This window comes from Rana temporaria, chromosome 1, assembly GCF_905171775.1.
Source record: "Rana temporaria chromosome 1, aRanTem1.1, whole genome shotgun sequence".
Taxonomy (NCBI): domain Eukaryota; kingdom Metazoa; phylum Chordata; class Amphibia; order Anura; family Ranidae; genus Rana; species Rana temporaria.
Genome location: NC_053489.1, coordinates 400,938,874 through 400,953,101, shown reverse-complemented (window position 1 = coordinate 400,953,101; position 14,228 = coordinate 400,938,874). Strand labels below are relative to the sequence as shown.

The following is a 14,228-nucleotide window of genomic DNA, read 5'->3' as shown; positions in this document are numbered from 1 at the left end:
TGGACTCTATATGATCTTATTATAGTTTATATTTTTGCGCTGCACTGCTCTTTGCTTTATGTTTGTTTGAGGTGTTTTTTGAGTTAACCTTTAGTGCTAGCCTGCAATCTTTGTTATTTAGGTGGTTTTATTGGTCAGCGCTGAATACTCTTTCATTTTATGACTTAGATCACAAACCAAGTTCCTCCCATTCAAGCCGCAATTTAACGCAATATAGAACAAAAGGGTGGTAGACCAACAGACTTGAACAAGAACTTCCAGGTACACACCACAGTCTTGCTCATCCAGATTGTATTTAACACAATATCACTAAGAAAATATACAGTAAACAAGAGAACCTAGTGGGATCTTCTGAATATACTGTATGCACATTTTAGCCAAACACATGGCATTTTCAGCTGTAGGTGGCAATATTAGTTGTAACTATATAAAATCTTATCAAGCAATAATACTTTTACCCAATTCAACTCATACTTTAACATTCCTCTTACAAAAAATAAAATAAAAATCAACAAATCACATAAGTATTTAACAAAACAAATAACTGAATATGTAGCAAGAGTTATATACAGTACATCCTTATCTGTCTCCTGTGTATATGAAACAGTAATCTGCTATCCATCTCCAAAAAAAAAAAAAAAACAGGAAGCCAGTAAGTAATTACAATTAATTACAATTAAGAATAATTTAAATTTAAAAGAGAAAACAATTAATATTCCCTATTAAGACATCCCAGGTACAAGTAGTCTAACTTTTGCTATCCAAAACATTTCGGGCCAGATTCACAAATGAGATACGACGGCGTTTCTCCTGATACGCCGTCGTATCTCTGTTTCTATCTATGCGACTGATTCATAGAATCAGTTACGCATAGATATCCATAAGATCCGACAGGTGTAATTGTTTTACACTGTCGGATCTTAGGATGCAGTACCGCGGCCGCCGCTGGGGGGAGTTTGCGTCGTAAACCAGCGTCGGGTATGCAAATTAGGAGTTACGGCGGATCCACGGCGGTTTTTCGCGTTCGCTACGTCGCCGCTAGTCTAGTTTCCCGTCGCAAAGTTACACTTTTTTTTTGGTGCCTTAACTTTAGTCAGCAAGTGTATTGCTGTTTAAAGTATGGCCGTCGTTCCCGAAATTTAAAAATCAACGTCGTTTGCGTAAGCCGTCCGGGAATACGGAAGTACGCTACACGCGTCGCCGTTCAAAAAAAATGACGTCACGGCGCGCAAAGCACGGCGGGAGTTAGGAAACGGAGCATGCGCAGTAGGTCCGGCGCGGGAGCGCGCCTAATTTAAATGGCACACGCCCATTTGAATTGGCCCGCCTTGCGCCGGAGGCCGTGGGCGTATTTTTCATCGCAAGTGCTTGGTGAATCAGGCACTTGCGGTGAAAAATTGCGGCGGTGTAACGTATCTAGGATACGTTACGCCGCCGCGATTCTACGTGAATCTGGCCCTATATTCTTAACTTCTCTCTGTCACCATGCTGTCTCAATTGGAGAATTGAATCAATCACTTGAAAACAGCTACTGCTTGAGCTGTAAGTCTTCAACAAATTGCTGACTCATTGGAAGATATCCTATTTTTTGCACTCTAAATTGACTGCCCAATATACAGATGTGGATTTTAGTAAAACCCAGGACATTACTAAGGTTATCATATGGAATCCACCTATTATGAATAATATTCATTACTTTAGGAGATAATTTATTGAAAGAAATACAACTTGATTGATCTTTTCTCCTCTACTTGTGGATCCCTCACTGCCCAATCCCAGCATTGTTAAATCCAAAAGTTTAGGGAAAAGTCATGTGTCAAAAATCTCTCCATCATCCTCAACCCTTTCAGGTTTTTTTTTACAGGATCAGATACAATCCTATCGACCCTCATCAGTTGAGACCTCGACTGTCGGATGGACAAGTTGGAAAACTTTTGCTGATCAGTGGCTGTAGGTGCTGATCATGATCAGTGCATTCTGATGGGGGAGGGAGGGGGGGGGGGCTGGTGGAATTCCTCCTTCTACCTCGTTTGTGTGGATGGAGGAGTTTGTTAATTTTAAATTTATGCTCAGCCTGCCGGCTGTCTGAAAAAATAAGCTACTCATCTGTCGCCAGCTTACGGTGGTTCTAACCTCAACATGTTTTTTTTCCTGCATTAAGATAAAAATGGCACCACTACCTGATTTACTTACCTCCACCCTTAAACACTTACTTGGCTCATGTTACAGCTCCAGTACTGTCTCAGCTGCAACGCCCCTCACTTCCTGCTTTCACAGAAGGCACTGAGGGCAGAGGAAGCCATGGGCTCCTGCTGCTGTTAACCAAACTCCTGTTAGGTTTTAGCAGGGGCGTGGCTTGCCGGTGCTGTGTGTGTGTCTAGGAACACACACACACAGCCCAGCTTGGAAGCATGCATGCTTGTGTGCCTCCATAGCACCCAGCTTGCTAAGGAGGCACCTGGAGGAGGAAGGAGAAGACAACATCAATAGGGGAATTCCAGGTAAGTACAACATCTTTTTTATTTTAACCAAAAACATTATTTTTTAGTATCACATTGACTAAGGTCAATGATCCAATCTGACTCAAAATATATCTACAGGTATGCCTCTGATATATGACCTTTGCATTGATACATACTGTATGGCCTTAATATATCATGGCTGATAGAAACAAACATGGAATCCATCCCCAAAACTACTGGTCACCCAGCAGGGCATACTGGATACTTATGTACTTTTGGTAAGATACTGTATAACAAAATTATGTCTGTAGAAGTCTCATCAATTTCTCATCAATAATTCCCCTTTCAATGGCTTTGTGAGCCAACCCCATAATGGGGTCACTATCTAATCTACGATATGTCAGAGTATCAGACAACATAGGCTTCATTTACGTAGAAATCATAACCCATGATAACGGTGGCCCCATCCTTATCAGCAAGTTAGCTGACAAGGAAAATATCCTTTACTACTTGTGTTACAAATCGTTCTATACTTGGATAAGTTTGGATGAAAATGGACTTGAATAAACTAGGTGCAAATAAGTCTGTAGCTCACAGTCTTGGAATACATCCGAACAAGGTCAAATAGGTGTTGTAGAAAATAATGTTTCAATCGGATTCTATAAAATAAAAATCTCTGACGTTCCAAATCTTATTAAAAAAATAAATAAGGAAAAATAGTCGGACAAAATGAGTTCCAATTTGAATACAGATATTTTGTTTCCCAGTAAAGTTAAAAGAAATTAAATATTCATAATTAGTGATTCCCCTTTAGGGGCTACCTACATTGGCCTTGAAGTGTAACTCCCTTCTTGTCTCTATTTTCACCTACGTCTACTGGTCCTTTTATTTCCAATAGTTTTTATTGAAAGAAAAATGAGCATAACAACAACACAGAAGCATCGCCACAAAAGTGTTAACAAACGCCTAAGGTCTCCATCCCAATACATAACACCATATATTATTCGGCATCATCATCGTAACAAAAAGCATAATAAAATACTCCAGGGTAAAACACTAAGTGTGGTTCTCCCCAATTAATCGATGACCAAACCTTAGTAGGCCCAAGACCTGCCGGTCAAGAGACCTGGATCTGGAAACCCCAAATCCATTCTGTTGCCTCTATTACTATTCAAACGGGAGGACCCGCTTTGTAAGGCTTCTGTTGGAAAGATGGAGGTGTAAAAAATAAACATAAATAAGCAGTATCGTATATGGAAAAGAAAAGAAGAAAAGGAAAAGAAGAAAAAGAAAAAAGAAAGGAAAAGAAAAGATAAAGGGGGGAGGGAACAGATAGGAGAGCAACCGACCAGCCCCTAGAAATCAATCAAATGGATCCATGACCGTAGCTCACACCTCCAGCGATCTTAGATCGCTAGCCAGGTAAGCCAGCCACGGGTCCCAAACCTTATGGAAAAACTCCAGCTTGTCCTGAATCAGTGCCGTCAATCTCTCATTTAGCATTAACCATGACAGTTTCCGTTTAAGCTGTTCGAGCGGCAAGGAGGCGACGCGCCAATTTATGGCTATCGTGATCTTAGCTGATATAAAGATAAACTTAAGCAATCGCCTTTGGGCTTTAGATGCCTCCACCACCCTGTCGCCCAAAAGAGCCTGCTTTGCAGATTTAGTCATGTTCAACTGGGTCAATGAGTAGATAAAATTATATACCCTAATCCAAAATCTTCTGACCTTTGGACACGACCACCAGATGTGATAGGCAGTTCCCACCTGGCCACATCCCCGGAAGCAGTTGGGGGTGGCCCCATGAACAAAGGTAGCGAGTCTGGCCGGCACCATATACCATCTAAGCAGCACTTTATAATTGGCTTCTATAATGGACGTGTTTATAAGTGACTTAGAAGCAGTCTCTGCCAGCTCACACCACTTATTTAGATCAAAGGTTTCCTGCAGGTCCTCCTCCCACCGGAGCATGTAATTCAGCTTAGTGGAAGACGACATCAGCATCGCATATAACTCAGAAATATGTCCCCGTAAACTGTCATAGCGAACGCAAAGATACTCCATGGGGGTATGAACCTCCAAGTCTCCCTGGCGGGCCAACATTTGTATAAAGTGACATATCTGAACATATCTGTAACATTCTATCAATGGCATTTGATACTTCTCCCGCAAAACCTGCTCAGAGAGAACCTTCCCTTTGTCGCAAAGGTCCGCTATGCGCAGTAGTCCCTTATTCGTCCACCATTGGAAAGCAACTGGGTCGAGACCTGGGGTGAAAGCACGATTTCTCAACAGGGGGGCCAATGGGGAATGAGGCGATTTAAAAGCCTGTGTTCTAGAGTCTCTATCCCAAATATCCAAGGAAAATGATAAAGATGGGCATAAAATGGTGGGTCTGTCTTTAGGCGGAAGCCACAGTATATGGGAAATAGGAGACGGGCGACAAGCGTAGGATTCCATGATCATCCAGATCGCCTGTGACCGCTTTGAATGGAACCTGGAGAGTTGGGCTAACTGAGCCGCATAGAAATATTTCTGCAGGTTAGGTAGGCCCAATCCTCCCTTCCGTTTCAAGGTATACATAGTGCGTTTGTTCACCCTAGGCCTCTTGTCTCCCCAGATGAATTCAAGGATTTTTCTTTGTAACAACTCCAAGTCACTGCGCACCAAGGCTATCGGTAATGTACGAAATAAGTACAGTATCCTTGGCAAGATGTTCATCTTTATAGAGTGGAATCTGCCAAACCATGATGGAGGGTGGATTCGCCACTTCGCCAGATCCTCGATCATTTTTTTAATTAAGGCTGGGTAATTCTTTTTATACAAGGTTTGGAGAGAAGAGGTCAGATTGACTCCCAAATAAGGAAGCATTTCAGATTCCCAATGCTCTACTGGTCCTTTTATTAATTTATTTCACAATTCTTATCCGTAGAGGAGTGGTCTATATAGGACCTCCTCCTACCCAGTCCTCCTGGACCATATTGTCCAACACAGGATTAAGAACATTGCCACTGACACCCATATCGTGTATTATAATCTGCTGCATCTCTCTGGAATTTTAACTTTTGTGTGGTCTCTTTTGCCAAACAATTTTCAGGTATCATATTTATTCATTCATGTATCAACTTCCTGACAGAACCCGAAAAACGGTCGTGTGTATGCGGCATAAGAGTTAAAAATACCGGGAAGGGTTACACTTACATATTACTTTGCATACATGCCCTAAATATGAAAACTACATTTGATGATAGGTTCACTTTGAGTGTGGGTTAAGTGAAGAAAAAAAATATTATTAACATTTTGGTATCACTCACTATGCAGAATGGAAAAAAAAAAAAACATCAGAAACACAAGATAAGCTTACAAATCAGTGTAATATGTGACAACTATTGAATTTGCTGTTGTACTTTCTTCTCTATTGCTCAGTGCTAGCACTGATATTCTTTAACAGCAAACACTCTAAAGCCCTGTACACACGATCGGATATCTGATGGAATCTAATCCGATGGATTTTTTCGTCGGATATCCAAACGCGGTGACGTAAAACACTACGACGTGCTGAGAAAAATTAAGTTCAATGCTTCGGAGCATGCGTTGATTTTATTCTGAGCATGCATGGATTTTTCTCCGACAGAATTCCACACAGAAGATCTGAATTTCCCATCTGATTTTTTTCCATCTGAAGAATTTAAAACATATTCAATTTGTTTACACCGATGGTAAAAACAACCGTGTGTACACGGCATAAGGTGATATGTACTGTATTTACCATTTTATAATGTGAGCAATAGGTTTCCTCAACTATCCTTCGAAGGTAAGAAAAAACTATCTTCCATTCTTATTTATTTAAAATTCATATTCTGAAGTGTAACCATAAATGAACTGTGATTTTACATATTAATTGCCTATTGTGCCATATTGCAATGGACATTCACATGCAGATTTTTAGGTGTTCTGCACAGAAGCTGCTGGCATATTAACCCTCCTTGTAAATGCTGTGAGAAAATCAATAACAGCATAAGCTATCTGGAGATAGCATTGTTTTCAGTCTACTGACAGAATTCTGAACGTAAAACTTACACTAGAGTAAATAGGAGGAGTAAAACACAATCGCTGTGCTGCACTCCTCAGTACCTGCCGTTATTTCTGCCTCTAGGGCATACATATAAATGGACACACAGGGCCAGATCCACGAAGCCTGGCGCATTGTTGCGTCCGGCCTAGCGTATCTCTGATACACTACGCTGCCGTAACTTACAGCGTAATTTCCTTATCCTCAAAGAATTTGCGCCGTAAGTTACGGCCGTGTAGTGTAACTTTGGCGGCGTAAGGGCGCGCAATTCAAATGGATGTAATGGGGGCGTGTTTTATGTAAATACGTCTTGACCTGACGTAAATTAAGTTTTTTTTTAACAGGGCATGCGCCGTCCGTGGGGGTATCCCAGTGTGCATGCTCGAAATTAACACGCAACAAGCCAATGCTTACGACGTGAACGTCATTCTACGCAAAGCCCTATTCGCGAACGACTTACGCAAACAACGTAAAAAATTCAAAATTCAACGCGGGAACGACGACCATACTTAACATAGGATACGCCTCATATAGCAGGGGTAACTATACGCCGAAAAAAGCCTTACGGAAAGGTACGTTCATGGATCGCCGTATCTAGCTAATTTGCATACTCAACGCGGGAAAACGACGGAAACGCCACCTAGCGGCCAGCGTAAATATGCACCTTAGATCCGACGGTGTACTAAGACGTACGCCAGTCGGATCTAGCACAGCTTCAGGTGTATCTTGTTTTGTGGATACAAAACAAAGATACGCCGGAGCAAACTAGAAGTTACGCGGCATATCAATAGATACGCCAGCGTAACTTCTTTGTGGATCTGGCCCACAGTTTTTTTTAAAGCATTAGCACATTCTGGTAACATTTTTCAGATTAGGCTTATCATAGTAACACATCTAATGTATCCATGAGAAAAAAAAACTATCAACTATCTTTAAAATAATGTATTTTTCCTGCTTAACCGGATTGGGTGTTTACCATGACCACAGGTTCAATGTTGCAGAGAACTTTTATTACATTTTCTGGAGAGCGTTGATGAGAGCGATGATACCTTATCAAGGGTAAATAATTGTTTTTTCCGATTCACCTAGTGTTTCTTATGGAGGACACTGCCTCCCACCTTTTATTCATTCCCACGCACATATTGACAGTAGCTCAGAGATATTGAAAATAAGGCTTTTGCACTCAACTCCTACTATGTTCATAACTTCCCTAAATTAGAAAGGGGGGGCGGGGGGGGGGGTGTATGGCTGCAAAACACAGAAGGATCTAGGCAGGTAAATATGCCCTGATTAGACTGACAATATATATTGTATTTATTGGTGTATAACACTCACTTTTTTACCCTGAAAATAGAGGATAAACTGTGCCTGCGTGTTATACGCAGGGGGTAGGGGAAATTTTTTTCCTGAAACTTCCCTCTTAAAGTTAGGGTGCGTGTTATACGCCGATAAATACGGTATACAAAATTAGCTTGTACACTTAGGAATTACATTATCTAGCAAAAACTAATTTGTTTATGTTTATCTCCAAATTGGCAAGCATAAAAATCAACTGCAATGATACAACTTTCATGAATAAACTGACATTCAATGTCCCTGTTCATGAATGACGATTTACAACCATCAACAATTCAATTCCTTAGTTCCTCTGATGACCCTCATGATTACACAGGGAAAATGTAAAAACAGGACATAACAACACAAAACACACAACTACAACATTGCACTGCAACTCTGCCTCCTAAGTTGATATTAGTGCTTTTTTTTTTGTAAAAGGAGATGCAGGACTTATCTAATATTGCTTTCTTCTTTTTCTTCTCTGTGCTTTCTCCTCATACTATCCCCTGGCCACATTGCCCCACTTCAGGTATCTGGGTGTCTCCTGTGTCTACTGGGCTTATGGCGTCCCACTGGAGTTGCCACTTAATGCACACAATTGTTTTGCACTCCAATCTGACATGCAACCCCTTCCAGCAACACACAAACAGGCAGAATGAGAAACCACGCATTGTTGAGGGACAGTATGAAGAGCTAGCATAGAGGAGAAACATTGAACGCATGAAATCATGCTATTAGGATCGAAAAGAGTTGGAGTATAGCCTCATATAAAAATAAGTAGAAAAACTATAAAAACGTACCATCATCCAAATTAATTGTATAAAAGAGGAAGGGTGGGGGCAAAAGAACAGTTGCTGAAGCTAGACTTGATAGCATGCCTACCCAGTTTTTGGTGGACTATTTCGGTACTGATAAAGAATAATAAAAAGCAGTTACATAAAAATAATTTATTACAAATAAAAAATATACAGAACAATCATACAGATCAAATATTGGACGAAATCTCTACTAGTTTCGCGGGTTTACCGCTTCCTCAGGAGAGCCAATCTATAGGATACATAATACAGTAAAATCATATATTACAGTTCAGCAGCAGTAAAAATTGCATAAGAAACAGTAGGCGTAGCTTACCCGATGGGTAATAAAACAATTGCGGAGGCGAACCGCCCAATTGGTTTCCCCCCCGCGGCGGACATGGGTGATATGGACATGTGGGAAAACGCGTGGTTTCCCCCCCAATTGGTTTCCCCCCCGCGGCGGACATGGGTGATATGGACATGGGGGATAACGCGTGGATCTCTATTAGGATCGAATTTTTTAAGAAAAAAAACAAGGCTTTAATATCACTTTCATGCCTTGTACACACGACCGGTTTTCACGATGAGAAAACTGTCATTTTTTTTATTGGTCGTGTGTATGCTTCCCTAGCAGTTTTCTCTACGAAAAAACTGCCCGCAAAAAAATTTAAACCAGCTCTCTTTTTTCTCATTGTGTTTCCCATCAGTCTTTTTCTCGTCATAAAAAACGGTCGTGTGTATGCTTTTCCGAGGGGAAAAAAAACGTGAATGCTCAGAATCAAGTATGCAGCCCAAAAGCAGCCCAAAGGGTGGCGCCATTTGAAAGGAACTTCCCCTTTATAGTCCCGTCGTACGTGTTGTAGGTCACTGTGCTTTGGTCAGACTGTTTTTTGCATGAACGTGTGTATGCAAGCCAGGCCGGAGAGGAATCACGTCGGTGAAAAACATTGCAGAGAAAAATGTTTGTGTGTACGAGGCATCAGAGGAAGTTCATTCCCTCCCAGCATGTTTTATTAACCCTCCCTGTTATGATTACTTGTCTTCAAGTCACATATTTACTTGCCCAACAGATCCAGATTTGTCCTGATGCTATCCACTGTTCAGGGGTCACTGCCATCCTGATCCTCCTCAGTGGTCGTGGTCTGGTTGGCTCTTCAGGGTTCATCAGGCTGACCATTAATGACACATGCCAGCTCTGCCTATGGCTGCTCTTTGTCCATACTTCCCCACATCTGCAGCCCCCTGGGATATGTAATAGGGATTTCCCAGGAGGCTGTGGGAAAAGGGAAATATCATTTCCACCTAGCCAAGAATAACGGTGGGCTGAGGGGGGTATATAAAACAACAACAAAAATAAACAAAAAAATCTGCCATGTATATTGTGGAGAGAGGAAATGGTGCAGGGACCCAAAGTCACTCAGGGGAGTAAAAGTCCATATTAGGTCATAAATTCCACACTATAATTTTAAGTTGTGTTGTGTTTATTATATTATTATTATTATTATTATTATTATTATTATTATTAATAATAATAACATCATTATTATTATTATACAGGATGTCTATAGAGCCAACAGTTCACACAGTGCTTTACAAAATGATTACATTTGTAAAACAATAATTTTATTTCACCTGTGACTGTATTAAAAGAGCTAAAAAACATGACCTGGCGGTAGTATCTGAGGTCAGATTAGAGAAAAACGACACTGCTACTATTTCGTACTGTGCTGTAGCCTACCTAGCATGAAATACTTTCTAAAGTTTGTCTTTATGTTTGGTATTTTGAATGCTCTGAGATAAATGGAAATATCTCGTACACACGGTCGTTTTTCGGCATTAAAAAAAATGTCGTTTTTAAAAACGTCATTTAAAATGATCGTGTGTGGGCTTCACATCGTTTTTCGGCTTCTGAAAAACGACAAAAAAATAATTTGAACATGCTGCATTTTTTAACGTCGTTTTTTAAAATGTAGTATTTCGTGTTGTAAAAAATGATCGTGTGTGGGCTAAAACAACGTTTTAAACCCGCGCATGACCAGAAGCGAGTTATGAGACGGGAGCGCTCGTTCTGGTAAAACTACCATTCATAATGGAGTAAGCACTTTCATCACGCTGTAACAGACAAAAAAGCGAGAATCGTCTTTTCCTAACAAGGAATCAGCTAAAAGAAGCCCAAAGGCGAATAGAACTTCCCCTTCAGAGTGCCGTCGTACGTGTTGTACGTCACCACGCTTTGTTCATCATTTTTCAAAAACGATGGTGTGTGGGCAACATCGTTTTTAATGATGAAGTTGGAAAAACGTCGTTTTTTGGACATGCTGAAAAACAAAAATTTTTTGTAATGCCGAAAAACGACTGTGTGTACGCGGCATAAGAGTTGTTGAATAACAACCTATATGATACTAGCAGAACTATATAAAGAACATTACAGCATTAATTGATTCACAGCAGCATGGAAATGGAAGCCATGTCAGCCACTTGTTCTCACATATTCAATACAGTTGACATAGCTCGGTTGGTAATCCCTGTGCATGAATTTTAACAGTGGGTGACTGTACTTTGTGGCATATACTGTCAAGACCACATGGATGTGTAATGGGTCAAAAATACATATACTGCTTTTATTTCACTAAGTTCTTTTTTAAACTTCACCCATGCCCATGAATTTAACTTTTCATATACCACTTACCTCTGACGCTCCTTTATGCAGAATAAACATACTAAAAACCCCAGCAAATCCTGTGCTGCCCTTTCCTCGCATGTCCCATCCCATGGCACCATCTTCAAATAGGAGATAGTTGTCTCTTCCCTATTTGCACAGCTAGTCTCCCGATGATGCTAACTTAATCCTATGCATGCGGGATTGCCCAGCAATGACGTTGTGTCTCCTCTTTACTCTCAAAATAGCTCCCCCCCAGATTTAATGAGAATCTTTTTTTATCAACAGATGGGTGTATTGGTCACAGTGCATGCGTGACATGGGGCGAATTATATCACCGGATTCATTGCATGTATGTGCCAGGTGCCAATACACTAACTTGCGCAACAAAAAAAAAAAAAATCCTTTTTCATGCTCCTAAACTCACAACATGTGCCGAAAAAGAACCAGGAAGTTGGAACACGGCAAAATGACTTTGTTAAACAATGGAGAGTTCGATGATTTCATATCAGAATTCAGAGCTGCATGCTCATGTAAAATTTCATAAAATGGGTGAAAGGTCCACTTTAAACCCTATACTTCATAGTCATTAAGTAATATATAACCTTAAAATCATAAAATATTTATGCTGATGACATATGGGTGATTTTCTTGCATTAATTACCCCTTCTTTTGTTACAACAATTTATTGCTAAGAAAATCCTAATGATTTTCTATGGAATTGGAAGTGAAGTGAAAAATTTTAAGTGGTTTATCAAGCTATGCTCAGTGATCACAGGTCATCGGTATTTTGGATCAGCGGCAAAATCGCTAGCGACAGTCACTCTTAATGCGTGCACCAATTGCAACGCTTAGCAACATATAACTGACAGAGAGCGATTTGTAGCAGCGCACAACCTAATGCTGTAGCAAATCACCAGCGACGATTAAATCACTAGTTACAAATTGCTGATCACTGTTAATTGCTGGCATCTGCAATTTGAAGCAGCGATTAAACTCTTAAATTAAATAAAAAAATTGCACATGTGCCATGTGCCATGACCTTTAATAAACTATACATACATAAGTCAAGTCCTTATAACATAATTTACATTGATGGTGGTCCTTAAAAAGTCATCTGCGATACTGCTGCGTCCTGATTTGTTTTTTTTTGTTTCCTGCCAAACTGATTTATAATGGGAATACTGCACCACAACTGCATATCAAGCATTTGGTCTGTCATTGTGATGCCGCCCCATTCATTTGAGGGGGTCACATTTGGAGGCAGTACTGCCCACTGAACGTGACACACGGTATAGTTTTTGCCCTGACTGTGCTAGTAGGTACCAACCTGGGCAGCAGCCATGTTAGCTTGCAACTGGGCAGTCAGGAGGCAATAACACTTCAGTTTAATTGCCTATTTTACCGCCCCCTCACTCCCGGCCGCCCATGCAAACTTAGTCTTAGTTGTACTAAGCCGCATCTGTGAGAGAATGGCATACCAATGCTATCAGGCTCTCAATGTAATATAAAACTGGGCATGAGAGACTGTTAGTAGACTGTGTGTGATGTAATGTTCTGACTGTCTGTGAGCATGGCTGTTCTGATCAATAAGCTGTTATATTCTCTTTGGAGTCTACAATACTTTTAGATAATAAAATATTAACAATATAAACGGTATATATTTTAGGTTGCATGCCCATGTTGCAAGGATATGGTAATACATCCATGTGTGATTATCTGCAATGCACTGCTAAATAAATATATTATTTGTACAAGAAGTAATAATCAAGGAAAACAACAATACTAATTGCACAGGTAGCAATAAAGGCAAAGATGCCAAAATCTGGCAAACTGTGTATGGAGAGTACCATAACCTGAGTGCAGGATGAGGGAAAACATTTGTAAACACTGATCTTCATAAAGGCACCATTCATGCATTCCTCCACACAACCTGATCTAGGAAATCCCAGCCTTTTCCCCTATCCTAACCACCCTGAAGTGTCTGTGACAACCAAAGTCTTCTTTTTTTTCTTGAATGTGATCATTGCACAGTGCTAGTTTCAGTTGTGCCATTGACAAACATTGCAGGTTCTCCCGTCACATCACACTGCAATTCTCCAGAATAATATGCTGCAGCTCCAGTCTGTTAACTAATAAAGCCCTAAACCTAGATTTATACTGCAAGTCAAGGCTGCAGTGCAGCTGTGTATAAGAGCAAAACATTTTGTCAGAGCCCCCCCCAAATGCATGCAGCCCTGTTCTTACCCAACACACTTTGAGGTCCAAGGCTCACTGAGCTTGTAAAGCCTTCCGTCTGCTCCTCATCATCTCGCTTAGGCTGTCTCCTGTCATGTCAATGTGGTGGCTGTGTCCTAGTATCTGGGCTGTGTGTCCCTCCTCCCAGTCACTGTGCTCTTTTCCTTTGCTGCTCATACAGAACATGCGTCTCAGCCAGTGACTCCCTCTCCTGCCCTCCCTCCTCTCTTTTCTTTCCCCTCTGTCTATTCTCCTCTCCCCCTTCTCCACTTACCTATTGTCCTCTGTCTCCCTCAATGTTACCTCATTAGCTTTCAGTCACACTGCATGCACTGACGCAAAGTAACTGATTATTGGAACTTTGTAGCGCTGGGTGGGAGAGTTGAACGCTGTTAGGCTGCACGCTTGAGCTTCTTTAAGCGTAAGGTGACCAGATTTTTTAAATGAAATCCGGGGACATATTTTTTCTTTACTAGTAATGGCAACAATCAGCGACTCTCTGCCTATCGCCGCCCGCCTCACAGCCTCTCAAGTCTTACTCTTCGGGCCCCGGCTACTACTGCATGGGGAGCGGAGGAAGATTACTCCGCCAGGGAAGGCAAGGAGATAAGCAGGTGGCTGGCCAGGATTTGAGCCAAGGCAGAAGAACATGCGAGCGA

General features: G+C 41.0%; 1 protein-coding gene across 1 annotated transcript in view; it reads right to left on the bottom strand.

Annotated features, from left to right (window-relative positions):
• LINGO3 (leucine rich repeat and Ig domain containing 3) overlaps positions 1-13,773 on the bottom strand; it is a 151,862-nt gene extending 138,089 nt beyond the window's left edge. Inside the window, exon 1 of the mRNA XM_040323205.1 lies at positions 13,579-13,773. The gene's annotated coding sequence lies outside the window, so the exon portion shown is untranslated. The remainder of the gene's footprint in view (positions 1-13,578) is intronic.
• Between the last annotated feature and the right edge of the window lie 455 nt (positions 13,774-14,228).